The sequence below is a fragment of the Eretmochelys imbricata genome, chromosome 6, assembly GCF_965152235.1.
Source record: "Eretmochelys imbricata isolate rEreImb1 chromosome 6, rEreImb1.hap1, whole genome shotgun sequence".
Classification (NCBI taxonomy): domain Eukaryota; kingdom Metazoa; phylum Chordata; order Testudines; family Cheloniidae; genus Eretmochelys; species Eretmochelys imbricata.
The window spans coordinates 53,694,395-53,706,681 of NC_135577.1; the positions used below are offsets into that span (position 1 = coordinate 53,694,395).

General features: G+C 39.2%; 1 pseudogene; it reads left to right on the forward strand.

Annotated features, from left to right (window-relative positions):
- LOC144266219 (E3 SUMO-protein ligase ZBED1-like) overlaps positions 1–12,287 on the forward strand; it is a 69,775-nt pseudogene that overhangs the window by 25,646 nt on the left and 31,842 nt on the right.

Here is a 12,287-nt window from a genome sequence, read left to right on the forward strand (position 1 = left end):
GGCTCAGCACCTATCGTGGTAGGTGCTGTACAAACTCATAAAAAAACCACAGCCTCCTTCCTGGAATGGCTTACAATGTAAGACATGATCCTGGAAAGAAATCCACAAGCACGGCCTCTTACACCCACCTTCCATGAGCCTCCGCATGACCAAATGAGTCCATGTTTGCAGACCTCCTTGCAGTACTCCCATTGGATTGATAGGAAGAATTGCTGGCAGCACCCAAACAGGGGGAGGGGAATTAGGTTACTCAGTTGCACAACTGGTGGCTCGACAATATAATGAGAAACAATAAAATAACTTATATTTTTCTTTATCATCCTATCTGAAGGCCTACTCGCTCCTGAGCTTTACTTGTCCCCAGTGCTTTATAACCCATATTCCATTTCCATAGAGTTAAATTTCACTTATTTTTAGTTTCAAACTTCCTTCCCCTTGTCCTCTCTCTTTTCTTCATTCATCTTGCTTTCCCTACCCTCAGCAATCCTCAGCCTCCATTCCAGAACAATTTAGTTCCTACCTCCCAAAAGACAATGTTTTCCCTGGCAATAATTTGCAGGTCGTTGCTAATGGCAGAGTGTTATCAGGATATGTTCCAGGGCCTGGGAGGATGCAAAAGTATGCCTGCCTTGCTGCTTGTTCCAGAGATACAGAGATATGGGAGATGTGCAGTTGTAGTATACAGGTAGTCAAATGAAGCAGGCTAGTCTGAATCCCCTTTGTCAGCTACCAGAACCCCTATGCCCCTCCTACAGCTCTGATTCCCCCTTCTCGGTGGTAGATAGCACTCCTGTGCAAAATAAATCCATTTCACAGGAAAGCCAAGAGTAAACACCCTGAATTATCATAGGGAATGTGCTATTTCACTTGAGCTGGTTTAATAAACTGCTCCCTCTAGACAATGGGATGTAAAGGCCGGTCAATTGATTTGCCAAGTACTTAGCGACCTGCAGTAATAGCAGGTTGAGGGACCTGACAATGTGGATCATAATGTCAGACAGTGCGTCACTCCCACATTCTCAAATAGGTTCATGCACACAGCAATAAAGGCTGATCCAGCACTAACTCACAGAAGGAGTCTCATTGAGATCATTGGGTTATTACCAGTATGAAGAATTTGCAAGACCATTCCCTAAAGATCAGCCCTTTACTCATATGAGAAATCTTGAAATGAATGGGAGTACTTTACCTGAGTGAGAAGTACAAGAATGGACACTAAATGCAGCCAAAAAATCTAAAATATCCCTTAGGTAATTTTGTGCCCCTCGTCTCTTATTGAACTCACACACAACTAAAAGCACAGTGTGATATATGAATTTATCTGTTGATGTATATGAATGAATAAGCCAGTAAAATAAATCTGACAGAACTGAAAGATTGCTAAGTCTTTTGCTGCATGAAGACAACATTGTACAGTACATAGCATACAATGTTATCAGCTTGCATGTTAATTTGATTATGTTGGAATCAATCACTTGCCCATCACTCATCTAGTAAGCACAGCCTTAGTTCTCTAAGTAGTTAATTAGGTGACAATCTCACTCCAGCCCAAGAGTAGTTTCATTATCTCAAGTCAATTACTTTTTGATTTATCAATTAGTTTTGCCACTGTAGGTTCCAGAAGTATCATGCATTGCAATGTGGCACAATTTAATTACACCAGAGTTTATTAGCACAGGCTTAAAGGCACTTAGAGAAATCTCAGGAGGTTAATAATAATAAATAATAATAATAATAATAAGCTATATTCAGATCAAAATTTGAAAGTATAAATTAGGACATTCAAATGTTAAAACTCACCACACAAGAGTATAATAAAATATACTTGGATTCTCATGCTGATGTATTTATGATTCAAGACTTACTTATTGCACGTTGGTAAGCATTTCACTCTTTAGTGCTCAGCATAACACACTGTGGTAAAACATGAAAAGATGTGAGGAAACTCCATAACAAGATCAAGTTATGCAAATGAAAGGTTGCAGTGTCATGAACCATAACTAGACTAAACACTATTGGAAATATTAATTTATAAAGACACAATTAATTAGAATTTGTTCAATCCTTTGAACAAAAAAAGGTCTGCCCTTAGAGAGAGTCCAGATGGCCTGACTTGTTCCACAGCAACGTTGATAGGCAAGTACTTGTTTTTTTGCTAGAACACTTAGAATGCTTGAATAGGCCGTTAAGGATGGCATATTTAACATCCTGTAATGTCTGTGAAGTTAATTTGTAAAAGCAGTACACAGCCAGAATAGAACTTCCCTGACCCTGCAAGGTTATGAGTACTCCTGTGAGAAATGGTCTGCCCTCTGCCTTCATTGCAGGGTTGAACATGCTCACTAGCTTGTAGAAGTGTTCAACAACTTATAGAATTCAGTGCTTAGTGCCTCCATAACCTGGGTTCACACACATAAATTCTGTGATCAGTGAGCTCATTGTTTGAGTAAACACAGTTCAAGGGAGAATATATGCTATGCCATATATCAGGAGGGAATTGTAGTTACCACTGGGAGATCAGTGATGACTGTAGAGCAGTGGTGGTCAGCCTGTGGCCTGCGGGATGCATGTGGTGCATCAGGGTAATCTGATTATGGGCCGCGAGACATTTTGCTGACGTTGACTGCCCACAGGCACGGCCCCCTGCAGCTCCCAGTGGCTACGGTTTGCTATTCCTGGCCAGTGGGAGCTGCAGGAAGTGGTGGGCCACAGGGATGTCCTCTGGATTAACAGGGAAGGGTTTAAAAACTTTTACTTGGTGGGAACCACTGTGGTAACAAAAATTATTCAATTTGCCTGGGCCACAGTTGATCAGGCTGGGGCCACAGGATTTTTTGGGGGAGGAGATGACGAGGCACACCAAGTGTTTAAATTTTAAAGCTTTATTGATAACATAATAAAATAGCAGCAGAGAGTGTTAGGAACATTTTCACATTACTTAGGGGAAGAAAGAAAGTGTTAATGTCCCAAGCCCTAACCCACTTTTATACTTACACGTGCCTCCCAGATTGGCCAAGTCTGGGTGTAACGTTAGAAGAAGGGCAGGGGGGGAAGGTGGACGGGAGTGCTGTTCTAGGCCCAGGCCGTCCAAGGATCTGCTGTGCTCTCTCAATTGCTCCAGCTCTTATGAGGGTTTTAAGCCCTGGGGTTTTTGGGGGGTGTTTTATTCTGGGACCTCTGTTCCTGGTGCCTTTTGTGTTCGTTTAAACAGGCTTGCTATGGCCTTTTCGTTTTTTAAAAACATTTTGTCTTTGGAGACTTTGTTTTTTCTTTTATTGGCCTTTCCTGTTGTTGTTTTATTTGCTCTCACTGTTCTTGCTGTTATTTTTACAGCTTTGCTTTACTTAGGTTTTGGGGTTTTTTTTAAGGCTGGTCGGGGGGTTAAACTTTCCCCCTTCTGTCTTGGCAGGTAGCAGCTGGCCTTGGGCTAAAGTCAGCTTCTTATCTTTGAACTAAGCTTGCTAGCTGCAGTGTTAAGTTAACCTGGGTTTTGCTTTTTGCTCTGCCCCCCACCCCTCTTGGCCTTTTGTACCTGCAAAAAAAACTTCCACTCACACACCTTTAACCCTCCCCAAAATGCTTTGCAATGCTTGCAACAGCATTAGCAATATACAGTGCTAATCTGCCTTCCCAGGGGACTTCCTAAGGAAAGGGGGACATTAGATTGTAACACCTCAACTATGTACACTACTTGCGGGGGGAAGTCTGTGAGAAGGTATGGCCTATGTGTGAGGAGTCTTTAATTCTGTTTCTGCAGAACTTTTCATCAGGCCCCTGCCCTGTGAGCGTTTCCACTCAGGAGGAGGTAGGAGCTTCTCCCATACTATATAAAGAGCTCAGTTATTGGGTGCAAGGTGAAGAAAGGAGGTTTGTAGAAGGATTCTACCCTCCCTTTCCTGTTGAAATCTCCAAAGGACTGAACCATCTGACCTGTTTACTTCAGGACCCATGGAAACCTGAAGAAAAGCAGTTGGGGGTAGCCAGTCCTGGTTCTGCAGAAGTCACTGGCTGAACTCACTTTCCATCTAATTGATGGGACCGTAGGGTTTTCAAAAGCATTAAAGATACTCAGTCCAATGCTGAGTGTTTTTGAAAATCCTACCCTTGGACTTTATTTGTATATCTACTTGCGTCTGAATGACAAATTATATTTATAATCGATAATTTTCAAAGTAAAAATTTGCTTTTTGGGGCTCCAAATGAGTGTTTAAAAAAAACCCAACTAAATCTGGTCCATTCTTGAGTGAAAAATGTATGGGTTTGTGTGTGAACTTCACATTTCATGGTAAATCTGCCAACACTCAGATCTGAATTGTGTTGCAAAAATGTCACATTATGCTAATGAAGTTCTCTCCTTAGGCTTGACTCCTCCTGCTGAGTAGGGTAACGTGGCAGCAATTCAGCAACACCCATTAGTGCAGGATCAGGGTGATTCTGCACTTCCTGTTCCTGCCTATCATTTTTTACCTTCTGTTTCTACATGATGCACCACACATTTGCACTGGACAGGATGAAGCCCTATATTTGCTTTTCAAGCGATTGAAGTCATAACAGGAGGAAAAGCAATGGGGGAAACCAAGACAAGGCATCCATCTTCCTCTCTCCAAATCCTTCTGTTAGCACATTTCTATAAATGGATTAATCATAAATTATTAATACCAGCCTCACTGATACACGCTCTATCTCTCTTTTATTGAAATCTGTCTCCCAGGCATTCTGGCAGTGTTTTTGACAGATAAGCCAATAGTGCCTCTATTTGCATAACCACGCTGGCACCTTGCTGCATAGTTAACATGCTGTAGTGTTGACACAGTGGCATATGATGTATTTGTGCTTGGCATAATCTTGATGGCCCACAATCAGTATTTTTGGATGAGGCGATTATAAATAAGTCACAGTTTTAAGTTGTAACTCATTTGATTAAGGGTAGCTTTTAACAAAATACAGTCTTGGGGGAAAAGAAATTCCCTTCTGCTTTGTTAAACAGTCAACTGTACAAAGTATTATGTTAGGAAAGTAGTAGTGTGTGAGAGTAGATACAGGGAAACAAACTGCTATGTTTTAAAGTAACTCAGAATATGAATTGTTAGCTGAGAACATTACTGCAGCTACACTTTGTTTTTCCTGTGGTTCTAGATCCATTTTCTATGGAACACCCAAGTTAGAAGGGACTTACAAAGTCATTACCATTTGATTTCTACCTGAAGACAATAAACTAATTTCACACTGGTTGCCATACAAGTTCCTACTAGAGAGGTGCTCTCATCACACTATCTACAATGTCCACAGCAAGTTTGTTGGTAGCCATAGAAGGGACACTAAGATTGAATGGATCAGAGAGACACAACTCCTCTCTCATGTATAAAATAATTTATCCAGAAGAGGGTGATTTTAAGATAAGCAGTCACCAATGACATCTTCATTTTATTTTATGGACGAGTTGAAAATGATGCTGAATATACTGTAGCCACAGCAGCAGTCAGCAATGGTGGCATGATAGGAGAACTGAACCCTCAACATCTTTAAAATCTTTACATTTATGTAATACTGGGGATATCAAGGCACTTAAAATCACTTCTCAAAATACTCCTTTGAACAGCTAAGAAATTTACTTCCCTTTAAGATACCAGTTCTTTTGTTAATTGATCAAAGAATCCATTTGCATGAACAATAGCTCTCAGACAATGGGCCCTAACATTAATTGGAAACAAGCAATAAGTGAATGTGGGGCACTTATGTCTCTCCAAGCTATTGTTTGTGGTGAAAAGACATAGCATTTGGGAATAAACTATAAACTTAGGGCAGTATTATTAATAGTACTGTATGTCCTTTTAAAAACAAGTTAAAATAATACATAACAAAGAATTGTACACAGTTTATGGAGTCTTGTGGGTGAATTTAGTTTAGGAACGTACAACACAAATGAAAAAATGTGTTGCCACGCTGTAATTTCCATCAATATCTCATTGCTGTGCCCACTGAGGGTTACATGCAGAGGCAATATTTTCCCTTCGTAACTATTTAGATGCATATTAGTCCTTTCTCTCTTTTGTGTTGGCAATGAAGAGGCAGGAATACAGCTACTGAAAAACAGGTGACGAGCACTGGATGATTTTAAATTAATGAGGTTCAGTGGCTGCATCGTCATTTGATTTTATCCCCGTCTTTGCTTTACAGTTTTGAAATATGTAAGTATCTATCTCTTCCCCAGATAAAATTTTGAAATACTCTTTATTAATAATTTTGAATTTAATGGAAAACTTCTATTTTGATCTTGTCTTAGTAGATGGATATCAGGATACATGAATTCTAGCTGTTCAGGGAGATCAGACATTTGTGTCTCAGGATTACAAAGCCTTCCAAAGATGTTCCCACCAGTTTGAGGTGATCATCATTCCCTTTAATCTCTTTCAGTATTTGGTCTATACCTATCCACTTTTCTATGGTATACAAAGCCATCCATTCAATCCTTCAGTGACAATTTATTTTAATTGAAACTGCTGGTTGGATATGACTTTGGCCTTCTCCATGTTCATTTTTAGACCAAACCTTGTGCTTTCTCATGGAAATGCTTTAATCATAATTTCCCACTTTGTGTGAGAGATCAAAACACTGTTAGCTGCATAGCTCAAATTATATTTTTCTCAGCAGGCCTGGAGAATTCTAAAAATATTATTTTATTTTAAACTGAAAGTGAATTTAATGCTTGTGAAGGTGCTTGAAGATGAAAGCCTTCCAATCTGCTTGAGCAGGCATTGGCACAGGAGTGAGGCAGGTGGGGGTAGAATTTCTCTCTGGTGGTAAAGAGTGTTGAGAGACAAAGGTTTTAAACCGTCTTGGTCTGATGAGTTATGAGGGTGAAGAATGTACTTTTAAATGTATCTCAAGGGAGACTGGAGTTTGAGATGGACATCATTTGGTATGGAAATTACTTCAGACTAAAATAGAAATAAGTAAATAAATATTTTCCTAATAGTCTATATATAAAGAGGCAGCAGTAATGCAAGTATGAGTTAACATGGACCTTGCAGACCCCACTTTTAAGGTTGAATAGGTAGAATTTGGTCTCCATGATCAGTTATTCCTCAGTGTCTCTACTGAGATTTCCAACAAAAGTGGATAATGATTTCTGTTCAGTAGACCCTTGTCCATTGAGAACTGCACTAAGGTTGAATCATTTTCAAATACACCAGCAAAACGTAGCCTTTTATATAGTAATGGCTTTCCTTCAATACTAACCAGGGCTGCATTTGGATTAGTGAATTAGAAATGAAAAAGAGGCTAAATGGCTTATGTAGAGCAGGTTAGAAAACAGAATCAGTCCCATTCTATCTGGCGTTGTGAAATCTGCGTTCATTCCAAATTGGAACAAAAACGCAAAACTCTGATAAATTGAAATGTGGAATGGAAAGTCCCAAAAAATTAAATTTGAAAATGTGGAGTAATTAAGTTTTGATACTGTCAAAGCATGTTAATATAAAATATTAAATATAAATACATTATTATAATTATAATAATTTTAACATTTCCAAACAAAATCAAGAAAGATTCATTTTGACATTTCCCTCCTCAAACTCAACACATTCCCACAAACTGTTGATTTCAACAAAACTGGATTTTCCAATGGAAAACTCTTCCATTATTTTTTTGACCAGCTTAGGCCCAGCATTGACTTCTCTGAAACCAATCCAGTTTTTGAAAAAAACTACTTTCTTCATCCCATCAGCTGCCATACTCCTGTGTCCTCCAAATTGCAAAAAAGAGCTTTAGTTCATGAGTGTTACTTATATTTTAACTGTCCATTGACTCATGAGGTGTATGGAGAGCACTTTGTAAATAGTATATGGGGCCAAATAATGCAACATTTACTAAAGAAAACTATCATCAAATTCAATGGGAGTTTTGGATGGTGAGGATTTCCTATTAACACAGTATATCTTTGTGCCTTACTCCCCATTCTATTTGGATCATCTTGGTTTTGGTGAATGTCCCGAACAAAACACTCCTATCAGTGTGGATGCCCAAAGCATATACATATCTGTTTATAAATCTATTTTTATGACAGCCTTTGCTTAACTCTATTCATGAACAGAAGACATCATGGCTAGTTCGCAACCATATTCTCAATTATTTCTATAACCACCTGTTGGTGATCTCCAGGGCTATCAATGATTCTGAAATGGATTTTCTTTCATAGCTCAGTGCAGTTAAGTCTTTAATATGAGCCTAGTATCAGTGCCATTGTTAGGTATTTGGTGACATGCCTGTAGATATATAGTCCTTAAAGTCTTTTTACGCCTTTCTTATGAAGCATGAATGAGGGGGGGAGTTTAAAAGAGATAAGAGTGATAATAATACAACACACAGAGAACAAAGCAAAGCTTACTCTCTCTTTTATCGGTTTGTAAGGAGAGGAACAAAAGAGCTCCAGGAGTGTGATTTATTTATTATTATTATTATTTTATTACAGAAAATTAAATGGGAGAATCCACTGAGTCTCAGAACAAATATTTTTATTGATTTACCTTTTCTCCTTACTCATTGTGATCTTCCAGTAACGGAGCATGAAGATATTTGCTCTCATTTCTCATTGGCTCAACAAACCAGCCATCTCCTCAAACTAGTTCTAACAAACTCGGGACCCCTTCAAAGCCCAGACAAGAATATTAATTTTTCATTGTTGGAATAGCTATTTGGAATGTGTTTCAGATTGTCCTTGGACTCTTTTTTTTTCTTTCATTTTATCTGCAGGAATACACTGGTCCTTCAGAGTTATTTTTTAAAAAAAATGTTACTGGGCTGGAACTATTCTGTAATGCAAAGTCATAGCACTGGATCTGATAGTAAAATTAGGACCAGGTCTTGCCTTTAGAGAAAGTCAAATTCTGGTTACTTTATTCATTCATGTTACTACATCACAATCTGACCCCACAACATACTACCAGTGAGGATTGCTGTTGAAGATCCCTGTCCAAGAACAGATAGGCCCTGCCCAGCTAGAAATAACATGAGAACATAAGAATGGCCATACTGGGTCAGACCAAAGGTTCATCTAGCCCATTATCCTGTCTTCCGACAGTGACCAATGCCAGGTGCCCCAGAGAGAATGAAGAGAACCAATAATCATCAAGTGATCCATCCCCTGTCACTCATTCCCAGTTTCTGGCAAACAGGCTAGGAACACCATCCCTTCCCATCCTGGATAATAGCGATTGATGGAGCTATCCTCCATGAACTTATCTAGTTCTTTTTTGAACCCTGTTGTAGTCTTGGCCTTCACAGCATCCTCTGGCAAAGAATTCCACAGGTTGACTGTGTGTTGTGTGAAAAATACTTCCTTTTGTTTGTTTTAAACCCGCTGCCTATTCATTTTACTTGGTGATGCCTAGTTCTTGTATTATGAGAAGGATTAAATAACACTTCCCTATTTACTTCTCCACACCAGTCATGATTTTATATACCTCAGTCATATCCACTTTAGTCATCTCTTTTCCAAGCTGAAAAGTCCCAGTCTTATTAATCTCTCCTCATACCGTTCCATACTCCTAATAATTTTTGTTGCCCTGTTCTGAACCCTTTCCAATATGTCTTTTTTTGAGATGGGGCAATCGCATCTGCACGCAGTATTCAAGATGTGGGCATACCATGGATTTATATAGAGGCAACATGATATTTTCTGTTTTATTACCTATCCCTTTCTTAATGATTCCCAGCATTCTGTTCGCTTTTTTGACTGCCGCACATTGATTGGATGTTTTCAGAGAACTATCCACAATGACTCCAAGACCTTTTTCTCAAGTGGTAACATCTAATTTATACCACATCATTTTATATGTATAGTTGGGATTATGTTTTCCAATGTGCATTACTTTGCATTTATCAACATTGAATTTCATCCGCCATTTTGTTGCCCAGTCAACCAGTTCTGTGAGGTCCTTTTGTAGCTCTTTGCAGTCTGCCTGGGACTTAACTATCTTGAGTAGTTTTGTATCATCTGCAAATTTTGTCACCTCACTGTTTATACCTTTTTCTGAAAATCCACTGGATCCCCCTTGTCCATATGCTTGTTGACCCCATCAAAGAATTCTAGTAGATTGGTGAGGCATGATTTCCCTTTAGAAAAACCATGTTGATGTCTTCCACAACAAATTATGTTAATCTATGTGTCTGACAATTTTGTTCTTTACTATAGTTTCAACCAGTTTGCCCAGTACTGAAGTCAGGCTTACCAGACTGTAATTGCTGGGATCACCTCTAAAGCCCTTTTTAAAAGTGGTGTTACATTGGCTATTCTCCAGTCATAGTAGATACCCAACAGCAGATCAGGAGCCAACCTTCTAGGCTGTGTGTGTGTATATTATATATATGGTGGACGGTTTATGCTGAGGGATGTAGAGGGAACAATTAGCATGTTATTGGGGTGAGAGGCCATCAGGGTAGGAAACCGTTAAGATGAGAATACCTTGGTGGGACACTTATGGGCCAGTCTCTGTGGCATGGAGGCAGGTCAGAGCTGATAGTGTGATTAGCCTGTGGTGGGAGACACCAGAAGGTATCAGAATTAAATAACATCCTTTTTTCTTTTTGAGGGTGGTAGTCTTAAAACTGAGGAAGGATGGATGATTGTACCATTGGGTATTATAGCATCTTTAATTCTTCTCTCTGGTAATTCTGTGACAGAGGAACTTGTGGGGTAGGGATGCAGAGTCTATAGAAGTGGATACTTATGTCAGCACTACTCACTGGGAAGAAGACACAATGAGTATAAAGTAATCAGAAGGATTTTTGTTTTGAGTGGGACAGCACTCTAGGGTTTGAAAAGTGAGTTGTGAAAAGTAAGCAGAGTGGGTGGCAGATAAAGAGGGTATTGGTATCTGAGTTTTTTTTTTCCAGTCAGCCACAAGGCTCATTAGTTAGGCAAAGGCTGCAGCAGCTGCTTCCCTTCAATGGCCACTGTCTATGGTAGGACAATACTGCCGTATGCTGGGAATATGGACGCCCAGGAGGCAGGTATAGTTATGGGGGTCTGATTCCTTGATCCCTTTTGTAGTTGGCAGGGGGAGAGCAGGTAATGCATGTATAAGAAGAGCATGGAAACCAAGAGGAACAAGATGTTTAATTTCTGTTCCCTTCCCTCTTATCCCCTCAGGAGGTTATGTTGTCAGGAGACAAGAAATCTGGCCTTCTGTGCATGATAATTAATTCTTGATCAGTGGGAAAACAAACAAACAAAACATTAATCAGTTATGATTTAATAGAACATGAGACTCCCTCCACCCTCCAAAAATTACTGTGTTTTACCAAAAGCTACCTGGTGAGATTCTTCCATCCCACTGAATGGCACCTTATCCCAGGGGAGGAGTAAGACTATTCAACATGCTAGAAGTTAACATTATTTTTCTTTAGGGACAAGGCTTTTCTTTTATGCCTACTTTGTTTGTAAACTTAAAAAAAATTACAAAGTCATATGAATATAGAATCATATTAATATAGGCTCTGTTTTACACTTATAACCTCACTGCTTACGGAGGGAAACCTTCCATTTTCTGTGTGAAGTCTGCTTGAGTGGGCAAGAGTTAAAAGTGGAGAACATGGCCATAAAAAGAGAGACTTTTGAAAAATAGCTGAAACATTTACTGTCAGCATAGTGCACAAAATGACTATATTTGGAAACAATTGGACATTTTTCCATAGGAGATTTTGGGTGCTGACTAGAAATAAAATGTCATTCATCCTCCATTCCAAGTGCAGGGGTAGGATAACCAGTATGGCAGTGTTATCAGAGCTGGTATCACAAAATTACATGCCTGGAGATTACATGAAAAACAGGTTTAGTTTGTACCCCTTGCCACTCGCATTATAACTACATCTCAAGAATGGAATTTCTTTTCTTGTTATACTTTCTTATGAAGAGACTGAGGTGTCAAATATGTAGGAACAGAAGACACTTTAGGAACAGTAAAAGGCCAGGTAGCCTGATGTGCCTGCCCTTTAAATGCAATGCTCAATAAAATATATGCCACACAGATAGTAACAGCCCGTACTTTCTGTCCTATATTGCAACTGGATGGTGATTCTATTGTGGCCCAATGGTTTTAGTAGGATACTGGGATTGAGGAGTTCTGTGTTCTCTTCCCAGCCCTGTCTGTTTGTGACCTTGAATAAATCACAACTTTTCTTGTGCTTTTATAATTTCACCACCTGTAAAACTAGTATTATGTAATAATCACAGCATCATGGAAACTGGAGTTGGAAAAAACTGATTTGCTCATCATACATACCCTACA